The 13,606-nt window shown below is 40.4% G+C and overlaps 1 protein-coding gene across 2 annotated transcripts in view; it reads left to right on the top strand.

Annotated features, from left to right (window-relative positions):
* The first annotated feature begins 2,646 nt into the window (after nt 1-2,646).
* Nucleotides 2,647-13,606, top strand: part of far1 (fatty acyl CoA reductase 1) — a 31,648-nt gene continuing 20,688 nt past the window's right edge. For both annotated transcript variants that reach the window (XM_040036172.1, XM_040036181.1), the window contains exon 1: nt 2,647-2,778. The gene's annotated coding sequence lies outside the window, so the exon portion shown is untranslated. The remainder of the gene's footprint in view (nt 2,779-13,606) is intronic.

Here is a 13,606-nt window from a genome sequence, read left to right as displayed (position 1 = left end):
GTGCACTGATTTGTGCCTTCTCTGCAATCATTTACAGTGCACATTTATTTATGTAAAAGATAAACACAAAAATCAGGTAACACAGTGACATATTTTACTGTTTCGTCCTCCTTTCTTGTTTCCTTGGTCGAAGTATCAAAGTCAGTGCAATCAGATGGCTACTCTGTCTGATATCAGCCCATTTTTGTACATTTTGTTTAGGAAAAAGTTGCAAAACTTGTTTGCATTTCTCTTTTTCTTAAAATCTGTTTGATTAGATTCACAGAATTTTTATATTTAGAAATATAAAGCTATCTGATGATTGGTGTATTATTTAACAATGACCACATATGACAGAGGTTAGTGTCCAAATGTCTCAAGACATCCCTCTTTTTTTTTTCATATTGTGCTTCCAAGAAGTAATTTTTTTAAGTGGTGCTGCGCAACAGTTCTCAAGTCTTTCTGCAGAGCTTTAAAAGTTTCAGAACACTGTCTGCTTTAAGAGGAGAGAAGAGGGAGAGAGAGATGAGAGTCCACAGTGTCACCAGCTCCAGCACACTGCACTCTGCGTACATGACTAATGGAAAATCTCAGTTTTACTGCACACACACAAGACTCTCAGCTTCATAGGAAATACACAGTATCTGTGTTGGTGTTGCAGTTCAGTCAGTTGTTAATGTGGAGGCCCCAGTGCTTGTACTCAAACATTACATCAGCATCCTGTCTCAGGATAGACACGGGTCATAGAGCTGTCCTCTTCCTGTTGAAGTCAGTCATCGTTTCTCTTCTTATTCACACACATAACCAGATGATTCCTTTCAGGCCACTCCACAAATTACCTACTAATGCTCTGTATTCTTTCTTATGCTCATCACTAATACTTCCAAGCACTCCAACACTTTGTCATATTATCTCGTTAGTTGGCATGACCAGGCGTTGTACTGAAAGTCTGAGGTTTACAGGGTGAACAGGAATGGAGACAGTACAGACTCCTGCACTGCACATCAGACAGACCACCGTCCAGTCCAGAGTATACACACAAGTCCTGGAGGATGAAGGAATTACTACCACTGAGTGGCCCTCAGACGCCTGTCCTAAATCCAACAGAACACTCTGGAACATTATGTTTCGTAGTATCCAACCCCACCAGGTCGCACCTCAGACTGTCCAAGAGTTCAGTGATGCTGGTCCAGATCTGGGAGAGGATCCCCAGGACATCATCTATCGTCTCATTAGAAGCATGCCCTGACATTGTCACACATGCATACAAACACCTGGGGGACACACAATCTATTGAGTATCATTTTTAGCTGCTACTATAAAATTTTGGCAAAACGGATTAGCCTGCCACATCATTTTTTCTCTTTGATTTCAGCCCTTTATAGGCTGATCATTTTCTTTTCCATCAAACAATGTGGTATCCTTTCATTCATATCACATTACCCAGTACATATCAGTATAGACATGCAGAATAATTTTTTTTTCTTTATTCAGTTGCGATCTGATGTGTTTTCAGAGCATTCTTTTAATTTTCTGAGCAGTGTACTTATACACTGGTGTGAGTTTTGCATTTACATTAGGAATAAGAAGCTCGATGAAATCGACAGCCTACGACAGCATAATGTTACTTTTCCTCACTTTTAGAACAACTTCCATGGCTTTTTAATGGCTCTGCTTCCTTCCTCACTGGGCAGGGTGAGGAATTTCAAAGTACCTGCCTTTGTTAGGTGTGCCATGTGACCCAGAGTGGAGACATGTAACTACATGTAGCTAGTATAGTGTATGCAGTCTGGGAACCACCCATCTACATGCCACTTTTTTTTTTTTTTTTAATTATCTAATCCTTTTAAAACCATCCTATCCACCTCATCACTGGTTCAGTGAATGGGACCAATTAAACCCATTTCCAAAAATAGAAATATGATTGCACACTTTTGCCGTTTTTGTTGCAGCAGTACATCATATTTCAGTTTCTATCAAGGAACTAATTTTCCCAAGGGGCCAGATGAGAAATAGGACTGCTGTGGAGGGCCTCAGCAATGAGCTCATATAGTAAGGAGGATAACATTAATATGAGCTGAACTGGGCTCTGTGTTTTGATGCAGCCCTCCACAACAGTCCCAGTTTCTCACGAGGCCCCTTGGGGAAATTAACTGCCCATGCCTGAGAAATGCGCTAGTTACAAAAATGTTATGACCTGATTGTGTCTCCTTTTCCTCAGCCCATGCTTTTCAGGGTGAACTGTTTGATGCTTACTCCGCCCACTTTTGCTATGTTAAAGATGCAAATTTGATGAAGTGGTTTCACACCTACGGTGCTGAAACAACAAAAGGTTTTGCACAGAAACCTTATTTAGTCCTAGCTACTGCCATTTTTCTTCATCTAACGTACCACGAGGATACTTCCAGTTTCTACGAAAGTGTTACTGTGAACGTGATGTCCTAATAAATTGATGATTTAAGGCTTAGAAAGCCTTGCAGGTTTTGCCTCAGGTAATAATGACCTCTGTCTCATAATTAAACGATAGTAAGTCATAATTAGGAGAAAAGTCTCAGTCGAAAGTCTTTTCGTGTCTCCGTAGGTCGAGTAGGTGAAACAGGTAGGAGTGAGACCTCATCTTCTTCCTATCTGTGCGCGAGACCGCTGTCCCTGACGTCACGGGGTTCATTTATTCCGCTGGCTTCCTGCTGGGGCTCCACTCAGTCTTTCGTAGCGGTACTCGCTACTTTTCGCTTCCCGCCTCACTTCAACACTCTCTCCTAAGTTTTCACGCCGGGAGGAAAAGCGCTGACATTTCTGGTACGTACACGCTTCAAATCGCCTTGTGGAGATACGCGCGCGCCCCTGTCCGTGTATGTATGTGTGTGCTCGTGCTCCTGTAACTGTAAGCGGGGTTTCAGAGCTTCAAGTGCCCGTGCGACAGGCTGTCAACGTGTAGGCAGAGATGCGACACAGAGAAGGGAGGGGTGGCTCGAGGCTTCTGTAGCGCAACTCCAACAAATTACGCAGATATGACCAGCTGCGACTCTGCTGGCATTTCTCGCACATCGCGCACAAACGTGGCAGCCAGCCACCGCGAAACTCGTGCAGCATTTCTTGTGGGGTGGCCACTCTTCCTCATTTTTACTACTTAAACGAGGAAGGGGGAACTACTTCAGCAGCGCAGGAGACTCTTAATTTGTGGCGAGGCTCTAGCTGAGGCGCACACCTTCTAATTTCCTCGCAGATTCTGCTACTAATCACATTAAAGGCAGTCACAGCCAAACATTAGTCTGCGTGGTCTGTTTAATCGTCGCCTACTGTGCAAATGGAGAGTGAGTGGTGACCGTGATAATGATTTGAGGCAGCTGTGTGTAATGAGAATCACGGGCTTCACTGCTCACTCTACCTAATGGAGTCTGCCTTTTTTTTTATTCCCCCCTCCTCTTTCACGCTTTTTCTAATTACACACACTGGCTTAGGTAAAATCTCAAAGAATTACTTCATCACGATGATTATGGTGACATGCTGACTGAAAGAAAATGGAATTGTTGCAATCATCAGAGGGTTTATTGAATTTTTTTCCCCTCAGAGATATTTCTGAGGTCTCCTACAAATATAAACTTTCAGAAGAGGTTTGTCTCTCAATGATTAACACACACATGTGTAAAATGTTTATTAAGTGCTCTAGGATTTGGCTCTGTTCCCACTTGGTTGGCATACTTAGTTTGAAACTAAGTTAACCTGCAATGCAAGTACATAGATGGCCGTGCTTTGTCAACAATTACAGGCAGGAAGTTGATTTTGACTGGAATAAGCACGTTGTTGGCATTTGCACCTGCAGGACTTGAAGTCAACGCATGCTTGTTGGCCTCCCCAGAGAGCGAGCGAGTGATTCATGATTCTCTTCCCCCCGGTAGTTGCACTACCTCTATGAACACATTCTTAAAAAACCTGCCTAGCAGCAACAAAACGGCAAGGCAAACCTCTTTATCGCAACATCTGTGTTCAGTATAAATCACTGAAAGTTGCAATTAAGCACATTTAGTAGAATCTTCATTTAAAAACGGGACCAGGATGGTGTCAGTTGGAGATGTTGATGCTACTACACAATCAAAAAGTCAGATGGAAAAAACAAAATGGGTTTCTATCAGTTAAGCTTCATTCAGCATCTCTGCAATCTCATCCTCTTGCAAGATAACTTGTGCAACATCATAAAATCAAGTATGTTTGTTAGCAAACAAACTTCTGCTAAATCTTTACTTGCCTTTGTTTTACTTCTCTTTTTCAAAAGGGAAAGCCAGCTATCCTCTTTGTTTTTTTTGTTTTTTTTTTGTTTGTGGTTGCTCATTTGTTGGCTAGCTAAGGAAAAATGCACTGCCAAGGAGCACCAGAAATGTTGTCCATGTAATAAAACGATGTTAACCCCAGTTGTCCATCTTCAAGTGTAAAAACGTGCAGTCAGAAATGCAAACACATAAACCAGTTAACTAATTGGAAGACTGGACCTGCGTTAAACTTGTGCTTTCAAGATGTTGTAAAGGGCTTTAAAAATGTACGCACAGGATTAAAGTTGTTGTCGTCACACTGGCCTGAGATATTGTTTTTGAGATTTCACAAGTTGTCTTCTGCAAACACCAGGCTATGAATTGCATGTGTCCAGGTTTCGCTTAAGCCTGGAGACTCCGGGGAATGGGGGGGGGGGTCCTCACCGAAGATGTTTTGCACATGAGATGTTTGTTTTGTTACTTTTTGCATCAGTTTATGATTCTGTCTTTAGTGTGGGGAAGTATCCTACTTAAATCTTAAGTCTTCACTCATTACTACTTTCAAGAAGAGGGAGCATCAGCTTTCAGGCCATTCAGAAACCCTCTCTGTTTTTAAGATTAGCTTTTTAACTTTCCTTTTTTGATAAAGATCATAGGGCTGGATCAGATGACCGTCCCTTAGATAAGTTGCAGAAGGCTTAGGCCTCTGGGGGCTTCCCATGATGCACTTTCTTTTCTTTAATTTGCATCTTTTTGCTCACAGTGTTTATACACCACACTGCATTTAATCATTAGTTATTATTCTCTGGCTCTCTTCTACAGTGTGACTTTTGTTCTGTCTTCCTCCCCTCACCACTAACCAGTCACAATAGATGCCCCACCCCACCCCCTGAGCCTGGTTCTGCTGGAGGTTTCTTCCTGTTAAAGGGGAATTCTTCCTTCCCCCTGTTGCCAAGTGCGTGCTCATAGGTGATCGTGTGATGGTTGGGGGTTTTATCTGTATTATTGTTGGAACTACCTTACAATATAAAGTGCCTTGAGGCAACTCTTGCTGTTATTTGGTGTTACATAAATGAATTCAATTGAATTAATTTAAATGTATTACTCTAAATTTTATTTAGCACATTCAAAAATGAGAGCTAACTGAAAGTACTTTCCGTTTGAAACAAATGTATTAACGTTTAAGCGTGTGAAACAAAATTGAACCGCAAAATCTACATAAAATGTGGTAAATAGAACAGTTACAGGGAAATCAAGTGCAACTGAAATGGAAAAAGAGAATCTCTAATCAGAATTAAATGAATAAATTACAAAGAAAATGTTAACATTACAAAAGGAGAACAAATATATGAAAAATTCCACAAATGGAGAATAAGAGAGAAAAGACACAAAGGACTCTTTGGGTGATTACCTCAGTGACCTTTAGTCATAATATAAAGTTAACAGACTTGTAATATAAGTGCTATATAGTCTGATGCACAGAGAGCGTTGAAAACGCAATTTTTAACTTTATCAGTGCAGCTGAGCTTAAACGGGAGCGAAGTGTTGTCTTCTCTTTGTATCTTTGTACCAGTTAAGTTTTGTAGCTGCCACAGACTTGCATTACAGCATCCTAAAGCAAAACTCAATAACTTAAGCCCAGTGTAATGTAGGTAGATCTGTCCTCGTCTGGATATTTGATTGCATCACATCAACATAAGACAGAAAGCACACAATATACAAATACTTTGACTATCATTGCATCGCATGGATAATTTTAACCAGACCCAATTGGACAAATTACGTGTTTCATTTGTTAAGAAATTTGATGGCCTGAGGATTAAGCCTCCAATCACTCACAATATTATTTGCCTTGCTGCTTTATAAATGCTTGGTAATCCAATTCCCAACAACCTACCAGCTATTGTTACCATCTTTTTAATTGCCTTTTTCTGTGCCTCAGAGGCTGTTACAAACCCAAAGATAATACAGTCAACACACTTTCAATAAAAGCACGATCAAACGTGTGAAACATGTATTAAACTATAGCGTTTATTTGTTGGCTACCCATCGCAACACTAAAGGATTTTCTCATTAAATTTAAAGCAAGGATCTTTAAGGATTCAAGCATGAACAAAGTGAATTACCATTTCATATCATGACATTTTTATTATTATCATCTCTAATATCTTTGAATTTGGTTAGATTAGTGTTGTGAATATATACATTTCAGTGTCTGTAACGCTTTATCATTTAATTCAAAGATCTATCACTCTCCCACTTGTTTGGTATTAGGTGGGGTTTGACATCAGTCAGGTGTGGATTGTTCCTCTGAGAGCATTTGTCAAAAGCTTAGACTTCCTCTGTCTGTAAACAATTAAACCTCAGCCACAGGTGCCCAGTTGGGGCATTATAATGCATTTGATCAATTATTTAGAGTGAAACATCAGGGATCAACTTGCTGCCTGCCTGCCTGTAGGCTTCAGTAGCTCTTTCACAAACACTTGATCAAACGCCTTAGCAGGCCCTGCAAGGCTACATCCAGGGACAGAGCTTTCTGTTCATTCACATGAAGACACAAGATTTGAGGGAGTATTTCAGTGTAGGCTGATGAGTTTTCAAGGGCAGCTGTATGTGGGGATGCTAGATATGTTCGGGGAGAGAAAGCTTTTACAGTCTTTTGTTCCAGGGTCTTTTTTTTTTTTCCTGTGATGTGCACACTTTCTCTGCAGCTTTAAAGGGGTTAATGCATGCATGATCCTTTTTTGTTTGTTTTTTGGTCAGGCTAAGAGACATGCCTCCCCTCTCTCCCCTGCACTCCCGTTTTTCTTCACAATCACATCTTGTTTGTTTTTCTCAATTATCTCATCTCTATAATCATAGACCAGGCACCACAAGGAAACGTGAGCATTACTAGAATCCTGCCTGTGAAGCAGCTTCACAGCAATTCTTGCTATTAGCCAAAAGAGTTTGTCCTCCTCCAACCCTGGATATATTGGCCAAAAGAGGCATGCAGTGCTTCCAGGTAGGCTCTGGTGGGGTTTTTATTCTTATAAATACCATTTATAAGTGGGCACATGCTGGTGGTGGGTTTTTTTTTTTTTTTTTTTTTGGTCTATATTTTGGTCTATCAATCTATACTGCCACTTTGATAATGTTTTTTCAATAGAGCTGGGTGAACTAAAAAAGAAATAAAATTAAAAAAAAAAAATGACAGTTTTAGTATAGTGGATGGGGATTTGCGTCTTTTATTTTTGAGAAACCAACAGGTTGGATGCCAAAAAGTGACTGTAAAATTACACCTCAATTACTCCTCAACCACTTGGGGAGTGGTTGCTGGAGGTTGGTGTCTAATGCTAGGTGGAATCGCTCACAAAGAGCACCATAAACCTTGTGATTGTTGATTCTGACTCTTCTGAAAACGCTTACAAAAGTGCAAAGCAAACCAGAATATGAGACAACCACTGGCAGGTGGTCACTGAGCAGTGCCTAGGCCCGTGTGGTTTGCCCTTTACTTGCAGTGGACGGTAGCAGGCATGCCCCAAAGCAGACAGGACCTATTAGTAGCAGCAAGGACTTAAGCCACTTACAAGAATCATTGTTTTATATTTATGTGGCATATAGAACATGTTTATATGTAGTTTTATTTGTATAGCACCAAAACAACAGTCACCTGACTTTGTAATATGAAACTCTTCAAAGTGTTGGCGTCACCAGCATTGGTGAGAAAACTCCACACAACAATGACCTGTTTTACCAGCTGTCAGGTTATGTTTCACGAGGAAGTGAAGCTACACTCCACCACACTCAACAATCGACTTCTTTGCCAACTGCTGCTTTGAGTGGTTAGTCTGTGCTGGTTGACTTTAGAGTTTGAAGGTGCTTTGAAGGTCAGACTTCGACATAAAAAAATTTAATCCCCCCCCCCCCTCCTACAAACTGTCGGCTACCATGCAAAATGTATACAAAAACTGGCTGCTGGATATACTGCTAAATTCGAATGATAATTTAGGCATGTAGTGAATCAGTGAGTGCGGTAACTAGCTGCAGATTGCACTACATGAGTGATCGATTCAATGATCAGCATGGTCATTTGTGTTCATCTTTCAGGAGGTGCTTTGCATTGACCATTTACAGTTAAATGTGGGCTATTCCACATTTACTGGTTTGTAAAATCACTTGGTTTTACAACCCTTGATAAATTTAAAAAAAAAAAAAAAAAAAATATATATATATATATATATATATATATATATATATATATATATATATATATATATATATATATATATATATATATATATATATATATATATATATATATATATATATATATATATATATATATATACACAAAAATTTTTTTTTTTTTTTTTTTTTGGTGCATTACTTTGTTTTTGTCCGACTTGTGTGCATGTATCCTTTTTGGTATGACTCCCAAGCTGTGGTTTTTAAAGGAGGCCACACGCTTCCTGTCTTGTGGCCAAACTCAACTGGCTTCAGGCACTTAAACACTCTTTAGTTTTTATGTTGCAGATCCTTCAAGGGCCCTAAACACAAAGCAAGAAAAACTAGAAGGATGGTTATTCGCACACACAGACACAAACAGGGGGCAAATCTACAGCTACAGCAGAATTAATAAATGCTTGCAGAAGGCACCTGGGGGTTTAATACAGCTGGCTTGTTGTTCTAGTCTTGGTTATTAAAGCACCATAACACAGCAGCGTGATGTGAATGATTGTCTTGCATGTTTGCGGTTTAAATGCCAGGATGAGTAGGCTGACACACCTCCTGACTTTCTAAACTCTGTGGCCTGTATAACCTTTGCATGATTGAACACTGATCCTGTTGGCTCCTGTTCTTTAGCTGGTGCTTTGTTTTTCTGGCCACTGGTTTGACCCATCTTAGTGTTATGTAATACATTTTCCACACACTTTAATTCATATGATAATCCAGTTTAAGCATATGTACGTCCTCCTTAGTTTAGCTGTGACACTGCTGTTTTCGAAGTTGCTCTGCAGTGTGAGTTTGAAGAGTTTGTTCTGCTGGACACCTGCAGTTATGTTGTCCCCATTACCTCTGCTCTTTTGATCCAAAATAATCCTCTCACAGATATGTGTGTTCTTTACTGGATGCAGATACTTGATACTTTGACCCTCTCCAAAACAGAAAAAAGAAATCTGATGTGGGAAGCCAGCAGTTGGCTGTTCTGTGACCATTTTAAATAACTTGACATTCTGGTGCTCGTTTTCTTCAAAAGGCAGACTTAGCTTTGTGGGGTAAGCCAACTACTGTCAGCAACAAGTGAAAGATGACAACAGTAGCTGGCCGGTCAAATAGCTTCACATTTGTGTCATCCACTTTTACTGCCAGTGGATTTAGGTGTGTCACGGACATCGTGCACACGCTCCAGCCTCTCGAGCCCAACTTCCTCCCCAAATGACCTCATGCATTGACAGCTTTTGTGGGTGTTTTTTGTTTTGGTTTTCTTCCTTGAAACATGTTCAATCTAATTTTTCTTTTCTTAATATTGATGTGTAAACTGAAGTTTGTGCAAATTGTTAAACTGCTCAGCAAGAGTGGGAACCCTTTGAGAAACACAGCCCACTTGCATATTTGGAACCTTGCGGATCAGCTCAGAAAGAAGACGGATCCTAAAAGTAGATAAATGACAGAAATGCACACAAAGCGACGGTGCCTCTTCTGCTTGTGTTTTCAGTATCGTAAGATTCATCGTGGGAATGATCGGATAACCTTATCAATAAAATCTTACGTAGAGTTTGAGACGGTGGGACAATAATAGTCTAGAGTGCAGACTAAAGGTTTAATAAACTACACCTGATGTTTGGGTTTGCTGAATAGAAGATAAGAGACAAGCGGCTTCAATTTTCCGTATTGAAACCGAAAATTTAATTTAACCTTGGTTCTGAAAGTTCATGGAGTTCACGCAGTCCTGATAGGCTGATTGTAACATCAGCTGATGGCTCAGCTGAGACCCTTTTGTGTATCCCGTTGGCAAATTTCCCCAGCTTCTCCATTTCATGCTATTTCTGACTTAATGTGCTCCCGCTTGCCTTACCCTGACAGTTGGTCACTACAATAGATAATCAAGCTCGGTTCATGTCAAATAGTGTTGTCATTTACTCCCATTAGTGGGCCTTTCAATGTGGCATTTTTAATATTCTGTACAGTTTTCCTTACTAATAATGTATTAGTAAGGAATAAATTTCTTATTCTTGCATGTTTATATCATAGTTTGGTTTTTGTATTATTTTACTGTTATTAAAACGTATTTTCCCTGTTATTGCTTAAAGCTGCTGAATTTCATGGACGTTACATGGTGTGAATGCCCCTTTCAGCTCTCCACTTATCACTTGGGGTCAGAGCAATACCATGCTATAGAAATGATTGCAGACGCCGTAACAATACTTTTGACCAAACTGGTCCTGACAGAACTAGTTTTTGATGCTTCCTGTCAGCGTTTAGTCTAAGCTAGTCTTTCTCTCCCCTTTCAGTTGAGTTTAGAGGCCAGTCACATTATGGGCATTGTGTGATGTTTTTAATAAGGTCAGTCTCCGGCCCAGTATAACCCACAAGCTATATCAGACTAAAATATGTTTTTATAATATAGATATTTATAATAAAGATCTTTTATAATCTCTCTCTGGTGTGAGTGCTGTTCTGTGCTCACACAGTGAAACTTGGTCCTAGTTGCAGCAGGGATCAGACAGATGTACAGCTGGAGCTTGGCACTTGGCACAAGATGTGATGCAGCAAACTGTGCATCTGCAGCATTGGCCAGGGATCCACAGAGCGTCTACAGCAGTGGGACCTGGGGAGTTGTTCCTCACATCAGTCCATATGAGCTCCAGAGCCCAGCAGCTGCAGTACCGTGTTAGCAAAAGTTATGCAATCAGTGTCCAGAGTTAATGTTTGTTTGATATTTTTAATCATCTGCTGTGTATGAGCTATTGCTCTGCATCGCAGCAGAATTCACTGACAGTTTAAGTCTTCAGGCTGGTGGCAGTGGCTTTTTGCATTCAGTGAGCGTTGTGCCCACCAGGATTTTTCCACCAGCTGACAATGAAAATAAGGTGTCAATGTAGCCCTTGACTTGGTGTCTAGTTTTCAAGTACTAAATCAGTTTATGCTGCATGTCGTGATGTGCTGTTTTCTCAAGCAACCAGCCATCTGGTTTAGAAATGAGACTCATGTAAAGCGATCTGCAATGTTTACCAGATGCTTGGAGTATAATTTAGACCTTTTATATAACAACTGAAAGGAAACTAAGATAGGAGAGTGTAGAGCTACAATTTCTCCTCGGGCAACACCGAGATAGAGGAGGATGTTGCCCACCCCCGTCCTAGTCTGACAGTGCAAACCTGAATAACCAGTTTAACTGTAACTACGTGTGTGGTGATTAGGGATGGGTACCGGTAGATTAGGGATGGGTAAACGGTAGTAACCAGACCGAAAAGCAGCTTTATTTTTATTTTTTTCCCCTTAGATGTCATACACTTTGGATTCCAGCCAATCATTTTACCTTTGCGAGCGTAGTAGGCGGGCCCAGGTACGTATGTTCTTTTAGAGCAGAGCTACAGATTAAAAATGCCCAGGGCGAAGCAGTCAAAAGTCTGGCTGTACTTCACAGCAAAAGATGCAAACTCAGCAGCCTGCAACAAGTGCTTTAAGCTGATACTGTGATACTGTGCAAAGGAGGTAACACCTCGAATCTGATGAAACACCTGGCGACGTATAGCATTTTGTTAAAAGCCGAGAAATGCACCGTATTTGATAGCTTGCTGCGAGACCTCACACCGAGCACATCTACTGCGGGTGTGGTGCCTGTTATCGGACGCGGAGTTAGCAACATTCCCCAAGAACCCGAAGAGTAGAGTCCTGGCCCCTAGCCCTGCCAGTGTAGCAGAAATGATGACGGATGATGATGATGGCAGCAGCCGTTCTTCTCTGAGTGAGTAGCTTAATGTTGTTCGTGTGTAATTTACGTTGAGTAGGCTAACCACGTTATTACATTAATGCATATAAGGTGAACTAGCAAACACTGTCGTAGTTACATGCAGCTGTCTTCTTGTTTGATGGCAGATACTCCCTTCACCCTGGCCAAAAAGACTAAAATGACCAAAGAAAAAGTGGAAAACAGCTAAACATGAGAGGTTTTTGGACAAAGTTTGTGTTTTCCATTGATTAAGTACTGCTTCCAGCCAGGAGTGATGCCATAAATCCACTATAGCTGCAGAAAAAGCTAACATTGTTATCTTTTTACAAAAAACAGCTGAACATGGTTTTTGGACCAATTTTGTGTTCTCCATTCTTTAAGCACCGGTTCGAGCACCGTTTAAGCACCAGCACCGTTTCAAAAGTACCGGTTTGGTACTGGTATCGGATAAAACCTAAACGATACCCATCCCTAGTGGCGATAGCGCCAAAATGCAAACATGAATGACCACGGAATCGCCCTTTAGCACTGTCAATGTGAACAAAAGAGCTGGATAGCTAACATGGAATCTTAGTTTACCCCCTTTTTTAAAACTTTATACACTTTAATCTACAGTGGTTAAACAACCTGAGATAGCTGCAAATATAAACTGCAGGTTTCAGATTATGTGGATTTTGTAATAATTTTAGAAAGCCATTTAATGCAAAGAAATAACTCTGGATCTGGCGGAAACTGCTCAGAGGAAAGGATAAAAGATAAAGTCAGTACGAGCAGACCATGATAACGATTTGCATGGTTGTTGTTCCTGTATAAAGGATGGATGAATGGCTTAGAGTATACATAAATCTAATAGAAAATCGTAATAGCTTTCCAAACATTAGTTTCTTATATTTTGTGTGTTTATTGGTTGAAAGTACCTATCATCACTCTAAATATATCATTTTCCCAGTGGAAATTTGGGAAGCTTGCGGTGTTGACCTTCTGATCTCATTTAAAGCCAGCTACTGTGTGTTATCACACAGGCAGACTGATGCACACAAATAAAAATGCTTCTGAAAGTTTGTTCTGAAAGCCACTTTCAGACACGCTGCACAGTATAAAGTTCTAGCAGTACAACACTCTAATAGTAAAACTGGAGAAGGATTTGGATTTCTTTTATTTATTTATTTATTTATTTATTTAGTGTCCCGTTTGGATCTTTAGCCATCAGAATTGTTATCTTAAGGCCAAGAAAGATGCCAAGCGGATTTATTTTACCAAGTGGATCATCATGGCCTTGCCATATTGGTCCATTTGACTGACCTTTTATTATAATTATGAATTTATTTTATTTTCAGTTGCTACAAACGGGACAGACATGACTGGGGGATAGGACAGGGAGAAAGAATGAAAGAAAGAGAGGGAGAGAAAGAAAACCAAAGGGGAGAAGAGACGGTGAGAAGGG

Source organism: Simochromis diagramma, unplaced genomic scaffold, assembly GCF_900408965.1.
Source record: "Simochromis diagramma unplaced genomic scaffold, fSimDia1.1 OVJJ01000333.1, whole genome shotgun sequence".
NCBI classification, from domain to species: domain Eukaryota; kingdom Metazoa; phylum Chordata; class Actinopteri; order Cichliformes; family Cichlidae; genus Simochromis; species Simochromis diagramma.
This window is presented reverse-complemented; position numbering and strand designations above follow the sequence as displayed.